At 43.7% G+C, this 21,817-nt stretch overlaps 1 protein-coding gene across 1 annotated transcript in view; it reads right to left on the minus strand.

The window, feature by feature from the left end:
• Positions 1-21,817, minus strand: part of POC5 (POC5 centriolar protein) — a 201,582-nt gene that overhangs the window by 135,418 nt on the left and 44,347 nt on the right. The window lies entirely within an intron of this gene.

A 21,817-nucleotide genomic window follows, 5' to 3' on the forward strand; every position in this document is an offset into this window, starting at 1 on the left:
GAAAAGCATAAGAAAAATAACTATAATATTATCATTTCATTGAGGCTGTAGTTAAACCATTTAAAAATTGCGAGAACAACAAAGTTTTCAGGAATTTACGAAATAATTGCAGCTGGCCTAAAAGCCTAATGGAGTCGAGAAGTTCATTCCAGATCTCTACAAACTTGAAAACAAAATATCGACTGAGCTTCCCAGCAGATTTAATTCCCTTAAAGGAAGGGAAGGCTAACATATCTTTGAGTGTTTTCCAAATAGCAAAGTCTAAGGGGATTCCAACATAAGGGGACAAAAGAATCAAATATTCCATAGAGAAGCTTGAAGATTATGCATGCGCAAATAAACCAAATGTATCCAAAAACTGGCCCTTGTTCTCGTGTGAACCGGTACACACGAGAACAAGGACCAGTTTTTGGATTCATTTGGGTTATTAATGTTATATATGTTTTTATGACTTTTATTGAATAAATTCCTGCACCTTTGGTTTGATTTTTTGCTTTGCATCTTCACTGCAGTTTTCGTTGGTTCTTTTTTGCCTTGCCTTAAGCATTGTCACATAACAGTTTCCTAAGATGTCTTCCAAATGTGCTTCTGATCTTTAAGGGCTGTCTCAAAGAAGAGGGTAATGCAGGTTCTGGGCCTTTGCCAGTAGACATATAAGATACTGTAGGTATCAGATTGCGAACAATGGTCTAATTAATAAGGCACCCAGAAAGGTTTTGTGCCATTTTCATATGGAATTTTTTTTTTCTAATGAATGTTGCTAATAGTGTGCCCTCTTGTTAAAGAAAAGGAGATTATGTACTTACCCTGGTAAGCTCTTTTCCAGTAGATAGATGAGACATTCTAGACAGTAGGGTTATTTCCTTTTAGCCACATGATGCAGAAGGAATCTGCTCCGAATTTTTCACTCTACCTCTATAGTACTTCATTGGACTGTTTAGATCCCTCTTCATCAGTGGTCTCAAACTCAAACCCTTTGAGGGCCACATTTTGGATTTGTAGGTACTTGGAGGGCCTCAGAAAAAATAGTTAATGTCTTATTAAAGAAATGACAATTTTGCCTGAGGTAAAACTCTTTATAGTTTGTAAATCTTTCCTTTTGGCTAAGTCTTAATAATAATATTGTAATTTATAGCTAAAGAGACATATGATCAAGAAACTTTTTTATTTTACTTTTGTGATTATAATAAACATACTGAGGGCCTCAAAATAGTATCTGGCGGGCCACGAGTTTGAGACCACTGTTCTACAGTTAGTACCCATGCACAGAGAGACAATACATGTGAAGTAGAGGCATCCTTTAGCAACAGGCTCAAACCAACTATTCTGCTCAATTCACTTAGCATTAAAGTCACATGCTAACACAGGCTTCAAAGGAGCTCAGAACCTACTCCCCAATAAATTGAAACATATATACAAATTATTCCCAGCCCTCAAAAGCTGACAGGCATCCAAGAAACAGCTTGGAGAAGCATAAACAGATTGAAAGCTGTAAGCAGGTACAGGAAGGACAGGGTGGGAGTCTAGAATGTCTCACCTATCTACTGGAAAGGAACTTACCAGAGTAAGTACAAACCATATATACTCGAATATAAGTCAATCTGAGTATGACGAGGTACCCTTCCCCCCAAAAAAAAGGAGGAATAAAGATTGACTCGAATATAAGCTGGGAGGGTTGTGTTGGTTAATATTTATGTACTCTGCCCTGCCAGGATTTGGGCCATGCCCCCCTCACTGCTTCCCCTGCCGGGCTCTGCACCTAGCCCCCTCACTCCCTGCCAGTCTCTGCACCCAGGCCCCCCTCCTTGGCTCTACACCCTGTCCCATTTCCCTGCTCTGTACCCTGTCCCCCTTCCCTCCCTGCCAGGTTCTGCACTCTGTCCCCCCTATTTCCCGATGTCTTGCAGGTCTCCACCAAGCTTGCCATATGACCTGCTGGGCTGGGACAGGAGGAATCCCTCCCATCTCCTGTCCAGCTAAGACTGACAATTTATTTTTTACTTTCATCCCACCTCCCCCACATACCGTGGATCAATGGAGTGGGACCGTGCCGTGGATTCCTCCTCCAGGTTGTCCGATGGAGGCAGAGTGCTTTATTCTTCGGGAGCTTCCATGAGCATCCGCCGCCCACTGAGAGCAGTGCGGCCCGGCACTGGATTGTTCTATTTCTGTGCCTCTTCTGCCTGGAAGCGATGAGTCAGGGCTGCAACAGCTGGAAAGCCCGACTGATATCTGTCCCGCTGGACTTTTGCCGTTGGGATTATTTAAAATATGCTTAGGCAACAGAGCTGCTTCAGGAAATTGGACTTTTGCCAGACTTATTTGGTTTTCAATTTTTTACTTCCAGTTTATGAATTATTTTAAATTTTATTCCATTGTATTTACCCCTATTCTTTTTATTAACTGAATTCTATTGTTTAACAGTTCCTCCCTTCTATTCCTTTTTACATATTACTTTAATTCATTTAGATATCATTTACATAGATGGTGCTCCTATCTGTAAAGTTAGGAATTTCTATGAAATATTCTACATGCTTCTCTCCTCTCCACTCCTTCCTGCCTTCCATAGTCCTCCCTACCCTCTTCTAACCCCTTCCTCTGTAATGTCGCCTAGAGCTTGTAAGGTATGTGCGACGCACAAATGAAAGAAATAAAATAAAATAAAAATAAATTAAATAAATACCTTTTTGAATTCCTGGTGGTCCAGTGGTGTACCAGGTAGGAGCAAGCTTTCCACGCTCCTGCCCCATGCTGAGCCCCTCCCTGAAAAGCTGCCTTGAGTTCTCGCAGCCCAGTGGTGTACCGGGCACAAGCAAGCTTTCTGTGGGGCTCCCTGAATGGCTGCCATAAGAACTTGCAGCAGCCATTCAGTGAGTGGCTCAGCGCTGGGCAGGACCCACAGAAGGGATGCCACAGTTAGGCCTTTATCCAAACCAGCCTGAAGAAAGGCGAGAATTAGTGAGATTGGAGCTGAATAAGGGTCCACTTGGCCTTGGGCACACCAATGTTGGAAGGCCTTCCATGCTTTACCGTAAGCCGATACTGTAGACAACTTCTTAGATCTCAGAAAAGTATAAACAACCAGGGCAGAATATCCCTTATGCTATAAGGCAGCATGCTAAATAGCCATGTCGGAAGAGCAAAGTGACCCGGATCCTCCATGGATACCGGACCCTGCATGAGAAGGTCTGGATAGACGCTCAGCCGAAGGCTGCTACCCTTTCGCAGCCTCATCAGATCTGCGTACCAATCTGAAGTCACCCGAATGAGGTGGCCTGGATGAGCTACGACCCTCAGAATGATTCGGCCAATCATTGGCCAAGGAGGAAAACATATAGGAGAATTTCCGGAGGCCACAGTTGCACCAGAGCATCAAACTCCTCGCTTCCAGGCTTGGATCTTTGACTGAAGAAGCAATCTGCTTTCTTGATCTTTGCTGTGGCCATGAGGATAAAATGGTGTCTCCCCCAGTGCCCCAATATCGCTTGGAACACCTCTGGGGACAGAACCCACTTGCCTGGATCCAGAGTCTCTCTGCTGAGGAAGTCTACTTGAAGGTTGTTTACTCCTGCAACATGCACTGCAGTCAGCGCTAGGAGATGACACAAAGGAAAAGGAGACAAGCTTCCTGAGCCAGAAGAGTGCTCTTGGTTCCTCCCTGGCAATTGACATAGGCTACTGCCATCACATTGTCAGAGAAGAACTGTACCGCTTGGCTCTCCAGTGTCTTCTGTATCTTCTGTAATCTCATCAAAGCCAGTCTAAAGACTCTGCGCTCTAACCGGTTGATTGACCACTTTTGCTGAGAGGGTCCAACACCCCTGAACAGGACAACGATTGCAGTGAGCTCCCAACCTTGATAGCTGGCATCTGACATCACCATGATCCAGGAGGCTATATGTAGCGGAACGCCCCTGCGGAGCGATTGTAGGAGAAGCCACCAGTTCATGCTTGATTGGGCTTCCGGAGTCCAAGGTAGACGAGTATGCAAGGCATTCCAGTGCAGGGCCCAGCGATAGAGCAAAACATATTGAAGAGGACAGACACATGTGGGCCCTCACCCAAGGAACCACATCCAACGTGGCAACCATTGATCCATTTCAACAGCAAATCTGCCTGTACAAAAGATACATTGACGACATACTCTTCCTTTGGAACGGAAACAGAACCCAACTCAACAGCTTTTTTGACTAGATTAACTCTAGAGATTCAAATCTTAAGTTCAAAATTTCCTGTCATGATATTCAAATCAATTTTCCTAACCTTTTGATCAAGAAAGAAACTTATCTCACAACAATGATGTATTGCAAACCTACAGACAAAAATGCATTTATTCACTACACTAGCTTCCATAACACTTCATTGAAACACAATTTACCCTTTAGCCAATTCTTAAGGTTTAAAAGAATATGTTCCTCCTTTTCTGATTTTACACAACATGTTACAGAGATGGCCCATCCCGATTCACCAATAAAAGTTATGCACAAGAATGCATCGAAACAAGTTACAAAAAGACGCTTGAAAAAAACCGCAAAGAACTCTTGGAGAACCTGACCCCATATGAACCTTAAAATTTTCATATCTTACTAACGACATCAAGAAAGTTATAATGCGCAATTGACACATCTTGCAAATTCATACTTGCTTCAAGGATAAAAAAATGTACCTTAGCATATTCAAGAAATAAAAACCTCCGGGAATCATTGGTGCCCTCAGCATTACCCCCGTTAATGCCATCGACATCACACCATGAACCAACACCAATAGGCCATTACCCTTGTGGACACTGCAGTGTCTGTAAACACTGCATTGAGATGACCACATTTGTGCATCCCCAAACAAAGAAGGAATATCATCTGAAACATTATTCAGATTGAAATTCAATAAATGCCATATATACAATCATCTATCCTTGAAATCAACTTTATGTTGTTTAAACAAAGCATATGATTCACACCAGAATCATAGAACATCGCAACTGCATTAACAGAAACATCTTATCGGCACCAATAGTTGAACATTAGAATAAATGCAATCATTCAACTTCTGATTTATGTTTTTTTGTATATAGGACCATACACCCCAGACCAAGAGGAGGCGATACAGACTCGATTCTCTTACAGGAAGAACAAAAAACAATTTTTGAATTTTAAAGTGATTATACTAATGGTCTCAACTTAGATATAGACTATACTATATTTTTATAATCATTTCTCTATTCATGAGTGTCCCAACCAGTACTTCTGATATTGTCATTTCCTTTTTAAGGTCTTTTGAATGTACAGTTTCCATTTCCTCTATCTTGTACATTTCTTATTACTCTATCACCATCTGCACCCATTCATCGCTTTTTGGTTCACACATCCCTCCTCCATTCTACTTTTATTTCTCTCTCAGTTCTATTTATTCATTCCTTTTTCCCTTTGAAGAACATCCCTCCTCTGCCATCTATACATTTTAATAGCCTCTTCACTAGTTCCTTTTTGTATGTTTCAATAAAGTTTTTTCTTAGCTTTTTTAATACCTTGTTTTCAGTACACTCCTTTTACTCGTGTTTTTAGCTTCACTTGGACACCAGTTTCTACACTGTTACTATGTAAGTTTACATTTTTTTCATGTTTAGTCACTGCGTTTTTCTCATTTTCAGTCACTGTGTTTTATTTACCCCCTGCACAGCCCTTCCCTTAACCCACGTTCTTCAGTATCCCCCCGATTTTTTCCAGTCCCTTACATGGCAGTTGGTTTCACTTTTGTTTCCCATTTCCGTTTTAGCTCACCAGCGTTTCAGCAAGAATGTCCGCGCTCTTTATGCTAGACATTCAAGCCACGTATGATTTGTTAGATTTTCTCCTCAGTATGCCCCTTCTTTCTGGTTTCGATCTTGTTTGGACTTTTTCTTGCATCTCCTGGCTTACTTTTCCCCTCGTATGTTTCTGTGTTTTTAGCTGTCCCCCAAATAGTTTTTAGTTTTACCTGCTGTATACACATTGGCAGTTGCCTCTATTGTCCAAGTCTTAACACTTTCTATTTGGTGATTTTACATTTTACACTTAAGGTTTACCAATACGTTCTAAGCATTTCTTTATTCTAAGTATTCTTTATTCTAACAAGATGGCAGCCGATTAAGTCAACATTTGTGCTGTCTCCCTTTGCTCTCTTTATTTCTTTTATTTTTGGTTTATTTTTTGGTCTTCTTTCCTGCTGTTTTTTGTTTATTTATTTAATTATTTTATACAATAAAATACAATAAAAGCACATTTGATATGTTTAGCAGGAGAGCTTTTGTGTGCCCAGCAATATATGCTCGGCTGTGCCCTTTGCTTTTATCAGTATACTGTTTTTACTTTTTTTCTTCATATTGTATCATATTCATTTAGAGCAGGGGTGTCCAACCTGCGGCCCCGAGAAGTATTTTGTGTGGCCCTGGTCGAGGGCGATGCAGTGTTTTCCTCTGCTGTCCCCAGGTGTTTACCGTATTGCCGGCTCCCTCCTCTGTCTTGCTGCAGCGTTTGCGCAGCCTGAGAAACATTTTTTTCGGCCAATGCGGCCCAGGGAAGCCAAAAGGTTGGACACCCCTGATTTAGAGCCTGTGGTTTTTGTTCCCTGTTTGGTGTTAAATTGTACATTGAACTCCTGGCCAAATAGCCTTTTCTATGTTTGTATGAGATTTGCATACTATTTTTTAAATCGTATTTCTATAGTTATTTATCATCCTGCACACTTTTGGTTTATATATCTTTTCTATGACGGTATGAGCCTCTCTTGTGTTTGTATTAGACTTGCATATTGCTTTTACATCAGATGTCTTTTTATTATTATCATTATTGTCTTTTTAACTGCTGCTGTATCATTACTTCTTATCTTGCTGTTTGTATATGATTTGTATATTACTTTTACATTAGATGTCTTTTCAATATTATATTTGCCTTTTAAATTGTTGTTGTATTATTATTCTTCCTTATCCTGCTGCTTTTTTCAAATGATGTTTATTTATTGTTTATTTATTTTTAAACCTGCTGTTCTTTGAACCATTGTTTTTCTATTATGTTTTTATTATGTAGAGTTTTTTAATTGTGTTGTATTCTTTATGTTTTTACATGCCCCCTAGACTCTTGATAAAGGCATATACGCTGAAACACTGTCAGTGTCGAGTCTACAAGCTTTTGTGGCACCTTCATTAATAAAGTGACTTTTGAACTTTATATCCCAGGCTGATCATTTGACATCTCATCCTCACGACTTCTTTGTTGTGTGTCCTTCACTTTCATTGTTGAGGCCAGTCATTGGCTTCCGAGTCAAGTGTTGGAAATGGGTATTCATGAATGACAGTTGGTTTGTTTTGCAAAACTGTACTAAGTTATCACCAGCTTCATTTCTTTCTCCTATGCAGTGCTTTCCAACCACTGCATTTTCAGATGTACTTCCTACTTTTGCATTGAAATCCCCCATAATGATCAGTAGATCTTGTTTTGGCATGTGATCTATTACCTCATCTTCTGCATCTGTCATTGGAGCATATACTTGGATCAAGGTGACATGATCGGCTTTCCCTGCAGACAGATTGACATGACTATCACTCACAACATTGTACTTTAGTACTGTCTTTGAAAGCTTATTATTGAGGATGAATGCTACACCTTTTCTCCTGTGTGTTTCATGACCAGAGTAGCAGATTCAATGATCATTTGATTGAAAATGGCCCTGTCCTGTCCATTTGTGCTCACTCTCTTTCAAATCAATGTTGGTTTTTTTCCATTTGATCTTTAACAATTTCCAGTTTTCCTTGATTCATGCTTTGTACATTCCATGTTCCTATGTTGAGAATATCTTTACAGCTTCTGATCTCCCTTTTCTATCCATCATCAGCACGTCCTGACAGCTTTGATCCGTTAGCTTCATGAACACTTGGCATAATCTGGAAGATGGTCAGCTCTTCTCTAGTAGTATGGCGAGTGCCTTCTGACTTAGGGGACCATCTTCTAACACTATATATCAATTCTTTATGTCTCTTCATCATCAAGCTTTCTTGGCAAAATACAGAAGTAGATTGATGGGCCTTTCTTATGCACAGTATAAATTTGATGCTGTCTCATGAAATGTGATCCTCCACCTTCAATACTGCCCATCTGCTGCTGCCCAGATGGGTGGTACATCGTTAGTCTGACATCTCCACTGAAACCTGTCCGCCTTGGGAGGCCCTGCAGGTAGTGAAAACTACCGACGGCATAGCTTTCAGTTTCTCAGATGTGCACAAGCCCCAGTGGCACGTCAAGCCCATGTACCGTGACTGGAGATACCAGAGATAGAAGGTTCAAATTTGACTGAGTGCATTCTATACAAGCTCAAAGCTATAGTATGAGAGGGGATTGTGAGAAAGACTTGCTAGCTTAAACTCCACCCCCAACCACCACCATTATGTCTCAAGAGTGTTCAATGATGTTGTCTGATAAGCCATGGCAATATTTCTGGCAATGCAATAATAGGTCCTTCAATCAGTCTCGATCCTGCAAACCCTATATTTTGTTTCCCATAAAGTGTTATGGACTCCAATTAAGCAACACCGATCCAGACCTACCGCCTCGGACTTATGTTGAAGGTGTCACTCTTGCACAGGTATTTTTCAACATCTGTTATTTGACTGTTCTTTGGTCTTTCCTTTTTGGACTGAAGTTTGTGAGACAATTTGTTCCATGCTACCTATCACAGAGACCTTGCAATATGCTCATGTTGTTTTTAGATCGCTGGGCCTGAATTCCTCACTCACTGGACATCAAGTTCATATTGGACATCTGAATGGTCATCGCCCTAAGGATTGTTATGCTTCACTGGAAAGTTGATTCCAAGATATCTATAAATCATTGGTGGAATGCTTTGAGTACTATGGCACAATATGAACGTCGTATTGCATAAAAGTATCTTAGAATTCCCAGCTTTCAACATATTTGGCATCCCTTTCTTTTATTTTGCATCACCTGACTTTGTTACTTGCTTGTCCTCTTAGGGCAATATAGTTTTGTTTCTAAGCTGGGTTGTTAGCTATGCTTTGTTTACTTATTTGATTACGAGCTTATTTAATTTTCTATGCCTATGTTTCTGTTTGCTTATTATTGCTTCTGTGCATATCCTCCTGATTATTATTTCCATTCTATTCCTATGCAATAAAATTTTCCTGTACCGTTTTCGTGGAACTTGTTGTCCCCTCTTGAATCTGTTTATTGATGTTCTTTTTTTTGTTTTTACTGAAAAATCAAAAAAAATTTGCTTGAATCAAAAAAAACAACCAAAAAACCACTATGACATAAATGGGTGAAATATGCACAATGTCATCCCCTGGGTGGACGAATTCAAGAGTGGTAGAAGTGAAAGTGTGTGGTAAGTTTGACTTCAGTTCCGGGGAAGATGGCGGAAGTGCTGATAAAAGACAGCATCGATGAGCATCTAGAAAGGAATAAACTGATGAAAACAAGCCAACATGGCTTCTGCAAGGGAAGATCATGCCTAACGAACGAACTTATTGTACTTCTATGAAGGAATAAACAAATGAATGGGCAAAGGGGACACCACAGACATCGTATACTTAGATTTCCAAAAAGCCTTTGACTAGGTACCCCATGAATGCCTACTAAGGAAACTGAAGAACCATAGGGTGGAAGGAGACGTACATAGATGGATCAAAAATTGGTTGGCGGATAGGAAGCAAAGGGTAGGGGTGAAGGGCCACTACTCTGACTGGAGGAGGGTCACGAGTGGCGTTACGCAGGGGTCGGTACTCGGACCGCTGCTGTTCAATGTATTTATAAATGATCTAGAAACAGGGACGAAGTGCGAAGTAATAAAATTCGCAGACGACATTAAACTATTTAGTGGAGTTAGGATTAAAGACGACTGTGAAGATTTACAAAGAGACCTGAACAAACTAGGGAAGTGGGCGACAAGATGGCAGATGAAGTTTAATGTAGAGAAATGTAAAGTCTTGCATGTAGGAAACAGAAACCCAAAGTACAGCTATACGATGAGAGGGCTGGTAATGGATGAAAGTACCCTAGTAAAGGACCTGGGGGTAATAGTGGACAAGACAATGAAGCCGTCGGCACAGTGCGCAGCGGCCTCTAAGAAGGCAAACAGAATGCTAGGTATAATCAAGAAAGGTATTACAACCAGAACAAAAGAAGTTATCCTGCCGCTGTATCGGGCAATGGTGCGCCCGCATCTGGAGTACTGCGTTCAGTATTGGTCGCTGTATCTTAAGAAGGATATGGCGATACTCGAGAGGGTTCAGAAAAGAGCGACGCGATTGATAAAAGGTATGGAAAACCTTTCATATGCTGAAAGATTAGAGAAACTGGGGTTCTTTTCCCTAGAAAAGCGGAGAATTAGAGGGACACGATAGAGACTTACAAGATCATGAAGGACATAGAAAAAGTGGAGAAGGACAGATTCTTCAAAAACTACGAGAGGGTGGTGGACACCTGGAATGCGCTTCCAGAGGGTGTGATAGGACAGAGTACGGTATTGGGGTTCAAGAACGGATTGGATAATTTCCTAAAGGGAAAGGGGATAGAACGAAAGGGGATAGAAGATTAATATATAGGTCCTGGGCATGATGGACCTCTGGTCTGACCCAGCAGAGGCACTACTTAAGTTTTTAGGGCTGGTCTTAGCAACTGTGGAGCCCTGTGCAGAGCAATACAATAGGACCCCTGCCCAACCACACCTCTGCCTTGCCCTACCCCACCTATCACCACCCTGTGCTAAAATTAATTTTTTAATTTGTTTTAAAATTTATTTATGAAATTTCAAATAAAAACAAAACAAGAAAAACTTGTACAGAAATACTGATTGAAATAAGCACAATGCTATCATACGAAACATAGAATAAAGCCTCCCCCACCCCCGCCAAATCAGCCATCTGGCTATACCACTGAATACAATATAAAAATGTCTGTGATGCACATATCCGAGATTCTGTCCACGAAGCTGCGACACTTCTTGTTGAATGAGCTTTGAGAGAAATTGGCGGCTGCTTGTCACATATATTGTAAGTCGACAAAATGGCCATGCAGATCTATCTGGCAATAGAGGCCTTGGACACTGGCCTACCTTGTCTAGACTGGCTAGTCAGGATAAACAGATGGTCAGAAAGACAAAAATTCTTAGTTCTCTCTAAGTAGTGGAGCAAGACTCTGCACATGTCCAGTTTCTTCAAAATTCGATCCTACTGCTCCAACCTTGTGGAGTGAAATGCAGGTGAACTTCTGGCTGAAATGAAAATCCGAAACCACCTTCGGAAGAAAAGAGAGAACTGTGCAGAGGGAAACCCCTGCCTCCGTGAACTGGAGAAAGGGTTTTCTGCAAGAGAGAGCCTGCAGTTCCAAAATACATCTTGCCAAAACAATCGCCACAAGGAGAACCGTCTTGACAGTCAGGTCCAGAAGGGACACATCCTTGAGCAGTTCAAAAGGGGCTTTCGCCAGCCCTCTTAGCACAACATTAAGATTCCACGAAGGGAAAGGCTGTCCGAGAGGCGGCCACAATTGAAGCGCCCCTTGCGTTTAGGATGACTGCCATTCAGGAGTACTCCCAACTGATGGACCCCCCTGACTATTCATCACCCCTAGAGAACAAAGGGGAAGCTAAGCTAACTATTCTCACCACCCCTTCATGTGCTGCACGGCATGTGGCATAAGGGCGTTCTTCAGGCACCCATCCAGTGCAATCCTGGCATGAATTAGGGGTAGAGGAGCCCGAGGAGGTTTGATGCAAAATGAGGCGATTTGAAAGTTCTGGAGAACTTAAAAAAAAAAAAAAAAAAAATTCTGAAAATGCAAGATGGCCTCTATGGCAGCGTTTTGGTGCCAAAAAACAACTCAAAAACACCTAAGTAAAAACAAAAATATACAGCGATCTTCTGATTTTGGAGATGGAGAAACCTAAGGTAAGGGACAGAAACCTGAAAAAAATGGGTTTTAAAGATTCCCCCCTCCCCCCGATTCTCCTTATAGGCTGTAACAGCCTTACTCATTGTTATCTGTGCTGGAAATGTACTGCAGCCTGCCTCAGCTCTTAAGCTGATCTGGAAGAAGAAATCATTGCCTCAAACTTCCAACGCTGAATCGTCAGACCGGTGTATGACAGCCTCAAAACCCCACAGACATGTATGCGAGTAATGCTACAAGGGGAACAGTCCCCAAGCTCCCAAAAGGTTTCTGCAGGCTGGCCAACAAGTGCCACAGAAGGATTGGCCTATCAGCTGCAGAACTCAATTTGCTTCTCCTCCATGCTAGAGCTGAACTCTCGAAGAGGGGAGCTCTGACCACTGACAGCCTTCAAAAATTTGTGGAAAAAAAGAAAAAGACCCCCCCCCCCCAAAAAAAAATAAAGAAATATACAGAGGAGATCAGAGAGACTCCTTCCGGCTTGCGTTCAGAGCGAAAAACTGGAGTAGATTCCTTCTGCATGGCTCATGAGCATGGGGATATTACCTGTCTGTCCAGGATGGCACATCTATTGCGCTAGAATAGATAGCACTCACTATTCTGCTGGTGCTGTGCCTGCTTCAACTTAAACAGAAGTTGGAAGATGGGAAATACTACTATCTCAGACAACCACTGAAAAAATTCCTCCAGATGCTTTTTTCTTCAGGCTGCTAGTCAAACTGTGTTAGAGCCTGAAAACTCAGATCCCCACAGCTCCTCATATGTATTTTTTTGGGGGGAAGGGGTGAATGGAGCCAGCAAACTGGAAAAGTCCCAGGGACCAACAGAGATACCACACAGACTATGCTCAAGCTCCGGTGGCAACCAGGAGCAATCTTTGCTACAAGGGAAACGGTCCCCAAGCCAAAAAAGTGTTAGGGCAGGCTGAGTAGGTAGGTACTTTGAAACAGGGTTGCTATCCTAGCTACAGACCTCTGACACTGAGATTCTGTGCTTCCACCCAGACAGAGCTGCCCAAACTGCAAACTGACAAGCCTCTAAAAATGGACAAAAAAGCCCAAACCAAAAAACTGAGCAGATCAGAAAGACACCTTCAAATTGTATATAGAAGAAAATACTAAGGAGCAAGAGCACCGGAGCCGTAAAAGGTAGATGACACCTTCTCACAAATAAAGTGAATTACCACTGTTTCAAGACTTATATGCCTTTTGTACTAGAGATAAGTTTGCACATTAACATAAAAGAAACAGAGCTCCAGTAGCCAAACCCTGCAAAAAACACACATTCCACACTTATACAGAAAGCCTGGCATAATAAAGCAGCACAAATAACAACAACCCTACCCATGAAGAGACAGCACTTTAGAATACCAATATAGCCCCCTACTGGAAAATAAGGCTATTCCAGCTTCCTACCTAGAAACTAAACACTAGCCGAATAACTCACACAAAATATATGCTGTAGCTTATCTAGTCTACATATCCATGCCATCTAATTATCCCTTCTTCTCCCTTACACATCCAATGTATTTGTCCTAAGCTTTCTTGAATTCAAATATGGTTTTCATGCATTCACTACCCTTTGCATGAAAAAGTATTTTTAAAGATTATTTCAGAGTCTATCCTATTTCACCTTCATCCTATGCCACCTCATTCCAGAAAAGAGACTTGTGTGCATTTATGCCATGTAGGTATTTAAACCTCATATCTCCATTGTCCTGCCTTTCCCTCAAAGTATATATATTGAGATATTGAAGTCTGTCCTTAAACATTTTATGACAAAGGCCACTAACCATTTTAGCAGCCATCCTTTGGACCATCCCGTTTATATCATTATGGAGGTGTGGTCTCCAGAATTGTACATAATATTCTAATTGAGGACTCACCAAAGTCTTATACAGGGACATCTTTACTTCCTTTTTCCTACTGGTCATTCCTCTACCTATGCACCCAAGCATCATTCTAGCTTTCACTGTCAATATCATCACATGCAATCACAGCTAAGTCCCACTTCTCTTTTATGCACACCTTCAGCCCCTAAACTGCACCATTCCCTTGGGTTTTTGCAGCCTAAAAATGCATGACCTTGCACTTCTTAGCATTAAATCTTAGCTGCCAAATTCCAGAGCATTCTTCAATCTTTGCTATCCACACCATCAGGGGTGTCTACCTTATTGCAGATTTTGGCATCATCAGCAAAGAAGCAAAGCTTAGCAGAAATCCTTTCAGAAACATCACTTACAAAAATGTTAAAAAGAACAGGCCAATGAACTGAACCTTTTCATTTTAAATGTGCTTGTTTCTGGTTGAATGGGGGCTGCTACACAGAAGTAAATGGATTGGAATGGGGATCATTACTCCTCTTATCATGGAACATGAAGGAGCTTAACCATCCAGTGAAAAGAAAAAAAAAAGTGGCACTTGCTTTACAGAAGCACAACTCTGATTTTTTTTTTTTTTTTTTTCAGGAGCCCCATTGGTCTAAAAATGACTGCAGTTTCTTTCTGAAGGTCAGGTGGATGGGGGAATGTTTTTCCTCAGCAGAAAGAGGAGGGGGGGGGGCTATTTTATCTGCCAAAACAATTGATTTTGTGTATCAGAAAAGGCAACAAGAATTGGAAGTATATTTTGCTGTAAGGCTTTTTTTTATTACAAGATATTGAGTGGAAGATCCTTCAAGAGATTAATCTTTTTATTAATTTCAACCTGAGGAGATTACCACAATGTCCAGCTGAGAGAAGCCTCAGCACTGCACTCTAATCTGGACCAAAAACAGCTGAAGGCCATAATGGTAATGACAATACCTAGGGTTCAGTAAACAGGAGAGAGACAGATACACTGGAACCCATCCCAGTTCAGGTATATCTGCTTCCATTTGCAGCTATACTGGCTTATCTAGGATCTCACTATTGATGAGGGACCTCTACTGGTTGCTGGTTAGAGGCAGAATTAAATTCAAATTAGCATATTCTTTTTTTAAAGCTTTACTTGGGCCAATGTCTGAGTTTATGTGTCATCTGATCTCACTATCCCATGTAAAGAGTACTATTAGTTTAAGAGATCATTGAGCTCTAAATTTTCCTTCATTTAAAAACAATGTTACAAGAAGATACTTGAACAGTCATTTTCTTATCAGGAACGAAAACATGAAATTCTTCACTATCTCAGATCAATCTATTGTCTATCTAAATGCCCTTTTGTGAAAACTTCAAAACTAGGGCTGCTGATTCAGTGCATTAATGTGATTTATAAAGTAAATCTTTAAAGCTGATTAAAAATATAATCACAATTAATGCAATTAACTGGTCTTCTGCTCCTATGTCAGGACTTGCTGCTTCACCATGTCTGAAAGAGGCTGCACAGTCAGTGTGAGTGTATCCGTGCTGCTGCTGGCTCTATCTGACCCAGAAACAGGAAATTACATCAAGCTCTGATGTAACTTCCTATTTCTGTGTCAGACAGAGCTAGTGGCAGCACAGACACGCTGATGCCGACATCGCACTAGAGAATGACACGGGGAAAAAACCTGTCCCCATCCCCACGACCACCATCCCTATCCCCGCAGCCACTGTCGCCCTCCCCATCCCTGTCCCCACCCCATCCCCGTGACTACTGTCCCCGTAGCATCCATACAAGCCTCAGTACTGCAATATTTAGCTTATTCCTTCCTTATAAATCAAAATTCTGGTTGCTGAACTAGAGAAAGAGATGTTCAGCTGTCGTCTCTCTGCGTCTTCCATTTGCTCTGTTACTGTGCCTCTCCCTTCACCGCCCCCCCCCCCCCAATTGGTCTGGCACCCATCTTCTCCCCTCTGCTCCCCCTGCACACATAGTCTGGCATCTCTATCTTCTTCCCTTCCACCTAAAGAAAAGGAAGGCAGGCATCCAAAGCCAGAGGAGTGCTCTTGATCCCTCCCTGGTGATTGACGTAGGCTACTGCCGTTGCATTGTCGGAAAAGACCCAGACCACTTGACTCTCCAGAGTCTTCTGCAATCTCATTAGAGCCGGTTGACTGGCCATTTTCACTGTGAGGACGTCCAACACCCCTGAACAAGACAACAATTGCAATGGGCTCTCCAGCCCCGAAGGCTGTCATCTGTAAAAATCATGATCCAGGAGATAATGTGTAGTGGTACTCCCCTGATAAGCGATTGCGGGAGGAGCCACCAGTTCATGCTTGCTCGATCTTCAAAAGTCCAAGATAGACAGGCCTGCAAGGCATCCCTGTGCGGAGCCTAGCGAGAGAGCAAAGCATGCTGAAGAGGACACATGTGCACCCTCATCCAATGAACCACATTCAGCGTGGCAACAATGGATCCCAGAACTTGAAGGAGCCAGACACTCTAAAAGGGAAGAAATCTGTGCACACAGTTTCTGCCTGTGGGCTTCTAGTAAATAGACGTGGCCCGTAGCCGTGTCGAAGAGGACTCCCAGGTATTCCAGCAACTGCGTGGATGTCAGATGGTTCTTCCTGAAGTTGACAATCCAGCCCAGGCACTCTAGCACCTGCTCCAGCATACACCGTCCCTTGGCCAACAAGGAAGCTCTGATCAGCCAGTTGTCCAAGTAAGGGTGAATCTGGAGACCCGTCTTTCACAGATAAGTCGCCACAACCACAATCACCTTGGTGAAGGTCCGGGGCACTGTCGCCAGCCCAAAGGCAGAGCCGAGAATTAGCAATGCTGTTCCAGAACATGAAACCACAAAAACTTGAGATCTAGAGAGGCAAGGAACTCTCCTGGGGCCACCGCTGCAATGACCAAACGGTCTCCATGCGAAAGTGTGGAACCTTGAGAGCCGCATTAATGTGCTGAAGATCCAGAATAGGCCTCCAATCTTCTGAACCTTTCTTTGGAATGATAAAGTATACAGATTATCTTCCTGAGTTCGAGTGGTCGGGAAGCACAGCCTCTATAGCTTAAATATCCAGCAAGTGCTGAACGGTGGCTTGCAACTTGAGCGTTTAGTCCGGGCAACCGGTAGGAGAGTCCATGAACCAATCTGTCAGAAGCTGGGTAAATTCCAGCTTGTAGCCTGACAGAATAGTGTCTAAGGCCCACTGGTCGAATGTAATGCGCATCCAGGCGGGAAGAAATGCTGAGAGCCAGCCCTCAATCTGAAGAGGGGCATCCCGCAGCCTTGTTTCATTGTGCTTTTCTAGCAGAGGGTGCTAATCGGGAGGTGGAAGCCTGGGAATGCTTGTATCCAGCATACCGTTATTGGGAGCCCTGTGAATATCTCTGCAACGTGGCATTTGCATATGGCCTGGAACACTATGAGCCATGAAAATTAGTACAACCAGACCTTGAGGGTCTGGATCTGCTATCAAGTAGAGTCTTATGTTGATAGTCCATCACAGAATCCATGAGGTTGTCCAGACCTTTATAAACAATAACTGCCCCTTAAAAGGCAGCCTTGACAAAGTAGCCTTGGAAGTGGAATCACCAGCCCACTGTCTGGCCCAGAGTATTCCGTGGGCAGAGAGGGAGTATGCTGCCAACTTTTGCAAAACTCACATGAGGTCATACAATGTATCAGCCATATAATCTGTCCCAGCCAAAAGAAGTTGAGGAGGGAGATCCACCACCTCACTCTCCAGTGTGTGAAGTTGAGAGAGACAGGCACATGTGACAAAGGATGTTGCCGAAGCAGCCTTGATGCCTAAAGCAGCTGCGCCAAAGAATTTCCTAAGGACCACTTCAACTCTGCGGTCATGCATTTCCTTTAACACTATACCACCCTCATTGGGGAAACAGGTGCGCTTAGTCACCTGCATTATCAAAGAATCCACCCTGGGCTGAACCAAACGCTGTTGATACTCCTGTGCAAGGGTACACAAGTGTGACATAGCTCTAGCAATTTTCAGAGCACCCTCTGGAGAGTCAAACTGCTCCGAGACCAGAATGCTCATATCAGGGTGCCATGGAAACTTAGCAGACTGCAATCGCACACCATAAAACCAGGAGGAAGAAGTGGACAGAGCTAGCTATGACTAAGTTCAATTTCTGCAAAGACTCGGAAATAAGGTCCAGAAGAGCCTCAAACTTAAATAAGCGCAGGACAGTAGAATCATTCCCAGGATCCAAGACCCCAAAGGGATCTGCAGATCCAGCACACAGCCCCTGATCAGCCACTCCGGGAAGTGCTGTACCTGCAAACAAGGGATCAGTAATCTTCTTAAACAGTAACAAACATCTGTATCAGGGTCCCCCAAATCAGGGTCAGGCAGCGCGAAAGCAGCACCAGGTTGAGGTGAGGATATGCTCAAAGGCAGAACGCCACTAAGAGATACCGTGGAGGTGGGTGTCAGGTCAAAAGCGCGCCGGGACAAAGGTGCGCCCAGAAATTGAGCGCAGCGCGCGCCGCCGCGCCGCTCTAAATTATTGTTTTTACGGCTCCGACAGGGGGGCGTGGGGGGGAACCCCCCAACTTTACTTAATAGACATCGCGCCGCGTTGTGGGGGGTGTGGGGGGTTGTAACCCCCCACATTTTACTGAAAACTTCACTTTTTCCCTGTTTTTAGGGAAAAAGTTCAGTTTACAGTAAAATGTGGAGGGTTACAACCCCCCAAACCCCCCATAGCGCTAGCGCGATGTCTATTAAGTAAACTGGGGGGTTCCCCAACAAAACCCCCCGGAGCCCCTAAAAACTGTAATTTAGAGCGGCGCGCGCTGCACTCAATTGTCGGCGCGCGCTTTTGTCTTTCGCGCCGTTGTCTATGAACCATGAAGGTGGAGGGGGACTGCTCAGGGGGAGAAGGACTTGTTCTGAAACTCAGACCACAAAAATTTCATAAATTTAGAAAAAGTGTCCGGCTCCTTGGGCGTAAACCTTAGATGATTTAAATTTGCATTTCTTAGGCTGCGGAGAGTCCGCAGCCTGGAAAATGGAATTACCAGCTGTGCCAAGCCCCGTAAGCAATGAAGGCCGCCCCACTGGGCTAGCTGTGTTTAGTCTCCTGCTTCTGCAGGGGAGAGGCTAAGCTTGACGCAGCCATCTCCTGCTGCAACACACGGCACAAGGGCACTCTGCAACACACGGCACAAGGACACTCTAAAAGTGCTAAATTTGCGCAGTTCTTGCAAGAATCCATATGAGGAGAGCACAAGGACTCCATCCCAGCAGGTTTTCAGAAAAAGTTTGCAGTTTTGAAGAATAAGGGAGCTTTAGAAAAAACAATCGCTAAAATTTCAAGACGGCCGCAGTCAAAAAAATCTTACTAAAATCACAATCTTTTTTTCACACTTCCCAAACTCCAAAAGTAGCAATTTTAGGATTTTTCTGGAGGGAAACACAGGGGAGCATTCATAAACACTCAAAACCCCACTTTTCTAACCTCCCCCGATTCCTCTCACAGACTGTCAGCCTGTGTACTCACTGTGCATTGACAGAAGATCTGTGCTGCAGCCTGCCTCAGCTAACAGTAGCTAGATAACAAATTCACTGCCACAATGCTTCGAATGCTTCTGCAAAGTTGGTCTTTGGGCTGCCGTCAGACTCCTATGCCTGACTATACCTCCACCCCTTCTGGACCAATGGATGTACACCAGAATGGGCAGAGGTGCGAAGACACTGCCGAGTCTCCTAAGGGTGCCCAACAGCCTACGTTCGACAACTGCTTAACAGTAGGTGAGACCAATTCAGGGGTGGCCCTGAGCTCCAGAGAAAACTATGCAGGCTGGCTAACAGATATTCAGTGGTATTGGCCTGTCAGCTACAGACCGGTCTGTGAATTCTCAAGTAGGCAGAGATTTCAAATCGCGCCAAGCACCAAAATTCCTGAAAAAGAGATGAAAGTACACCGAATAAAAATAATAAAATGGGGAGAACAGAACAAACACTCCTGCTGGCATGCGTGCACAAGGAAAAAACTGTAGGTGGAGCTAGATTACCCAGTGAAGTACAGCAGAGGCAGAGTGAAAAATCTGGAGTGGATTCCTCCTGCAGTAGCACGCGGCTATGGGAAATAACCCATCTATTTAGAATGTCTCACCTATTGCACTGGAAATTTTATTTAAATAAAATTTTTATTGACCAACGGTTCCTGTGACATCCAGAGACTATTGTTCCATTTTGCTTTATCAACCTTTATTTATATATTTCATGCTAAGTTTACATCTACAACAAAAATTTGCTAGTAATCTTACTTTCCCTGTATTAATCACATGTATTAATCACACAGATCTGCATTCAAACCAGAACTCTTATTAGCCAGGTATTATCCCCTGCCTGCTCAGATGCACAGAACTACTACTTATGCAGAGACTGCAGAATGAAGAGAAAAGGGTAGGGAAGGGATTTTGACTTTAGCCTATGTTTTTTTTTCCCCCCTGTTGTAATTCAAGATGAGCTACACTGAGATACAGTAGTACTTTTCTGCTCCCTGAGAGTTTACAGTTTAAGTTTCTTCCTGAAGGAAAGGAAGGTTAAATGACTTGCCCACAATCACAAGAAGCTGCAGGGGAATTTGAACTGGGCTTCTTGGATTCTCAGCCTACTTCTCTAACCATTAGGCCAGGGGTGCCCAACGCGTCGATCGCGATCGACAGGTCGTTCGCTCAGGCGACCCCAGTCGATCGCACAGCAGGTTCCCTTCTTCCCTTCTCTTTTTTTTCCCCTCCTGACTGGCCCGCCTCTTAAAGAACACTGGCCAATCAGAGTGCTGGAAGGGCGGGGTGAAGGTCGGTGGGGGACGGAGCTCAGCGCATCACAAGAAATAGAAGCGCCTGTAATGATTGAGGTAAGAGCGAGGCCTAATGCTGCCCGATATACAATTTTAAAAACCCCAAAATCGGCCTCCCAATCAGTGGCGTACCGAGGTGGGGCGGTCCGCCCCCACCCCGGGTGCACGGCTTGGAGGGATGCACAGCCGTCCGGGTCCTCCTGCCCTTCCTTTCCACCGGTCTGCGCACGGGGCTCGCACCCGCCGCCCAAATGGTGCTGTTGGTTATCGCGAGACTCGCGGGAGTTGACGGCACCATTCGAGCGTCGGCGCGGGACCATGCAGGCGCAAGCCCCGAGCACGGACCGGGGGAAAAGGCAGGATGACCCGGACCTGGCCGGCTGTGCACCCCTCCAAGCCGTGCACCCAGGCGGATCGTCCCCCTTCTAAATCCATTGTACTTGTCTTTTATTCAGTTCCACTAATGAGCATTGTGACAGGCAGTTCTTATGGGGCAGTTCTTGGAAGTATTTCTTTGTTTTTCTGTGCCTAAGTATTCTATTAATTTAACTTCCTTATTCCTGTGGGGATCTCCAAAGGGGACGAATGGGAGACGGCCGGTGGCAGGTGGTACTTTAGCAATTCTTACAGGTTGCCATAGGCCTCAGGAGCTGTCTTCCCTCTGCCGTGGTCCTGCCCCTCCTCTAAGTCAGAGACAGGCTTGGGGCAGAGGGAAAGACAGCTCCTGAGGCCTATGGCAACCTGCAAGGATCGCTAAAGTACCAGCGATCCTCTCTGCAGACTGCTCCCTGCTGGAATTAGGTAAATGGATGTGGGGAGGGTAGGCCTTCGGGGGGGGGGAGTACAGTCCTTCAAGGGGTAGTGCAGGCCTTCAGGGGGGGAGTCAACCTTTGAGGGGGAATGTGCAGACCTTCAGGAGGGGGGTCAGGTCCTTCGGGGGAGGGGGGCTGTATAATAAAAAAATATTTGAACATAAATACAAAGTACACTCGGTGTGTGTGTGTATATATATATATATATATATATATATATATATATATATATAAATAATATAAATAAATATACAGTGGTGCCTCGCATAACGAACGCCTCGCACAGCGAACGCTGCGCACAACGAACTTCAGGTCTTGCTTCCTACAACGAACTTCGTTTCACACAACGAAGTCGCCCTGAGCTGCATCCTTCCGCGCAGGCACT

This window comes from Geotrypetes seraphini, chromosome 1, assembly GCF_902459505.1.
Source record: "Geotrypetes seraphini chromosome 1, aGeoSer1.1, whole genome shotgun sequence".
Classification (NCBI taxonomy): Eukaryota; Metazoa; Chordata; class Amphibia; order Gymnophiona; family Dermophiidae; genus Geotrypetes; species Geotrypetes seraphini.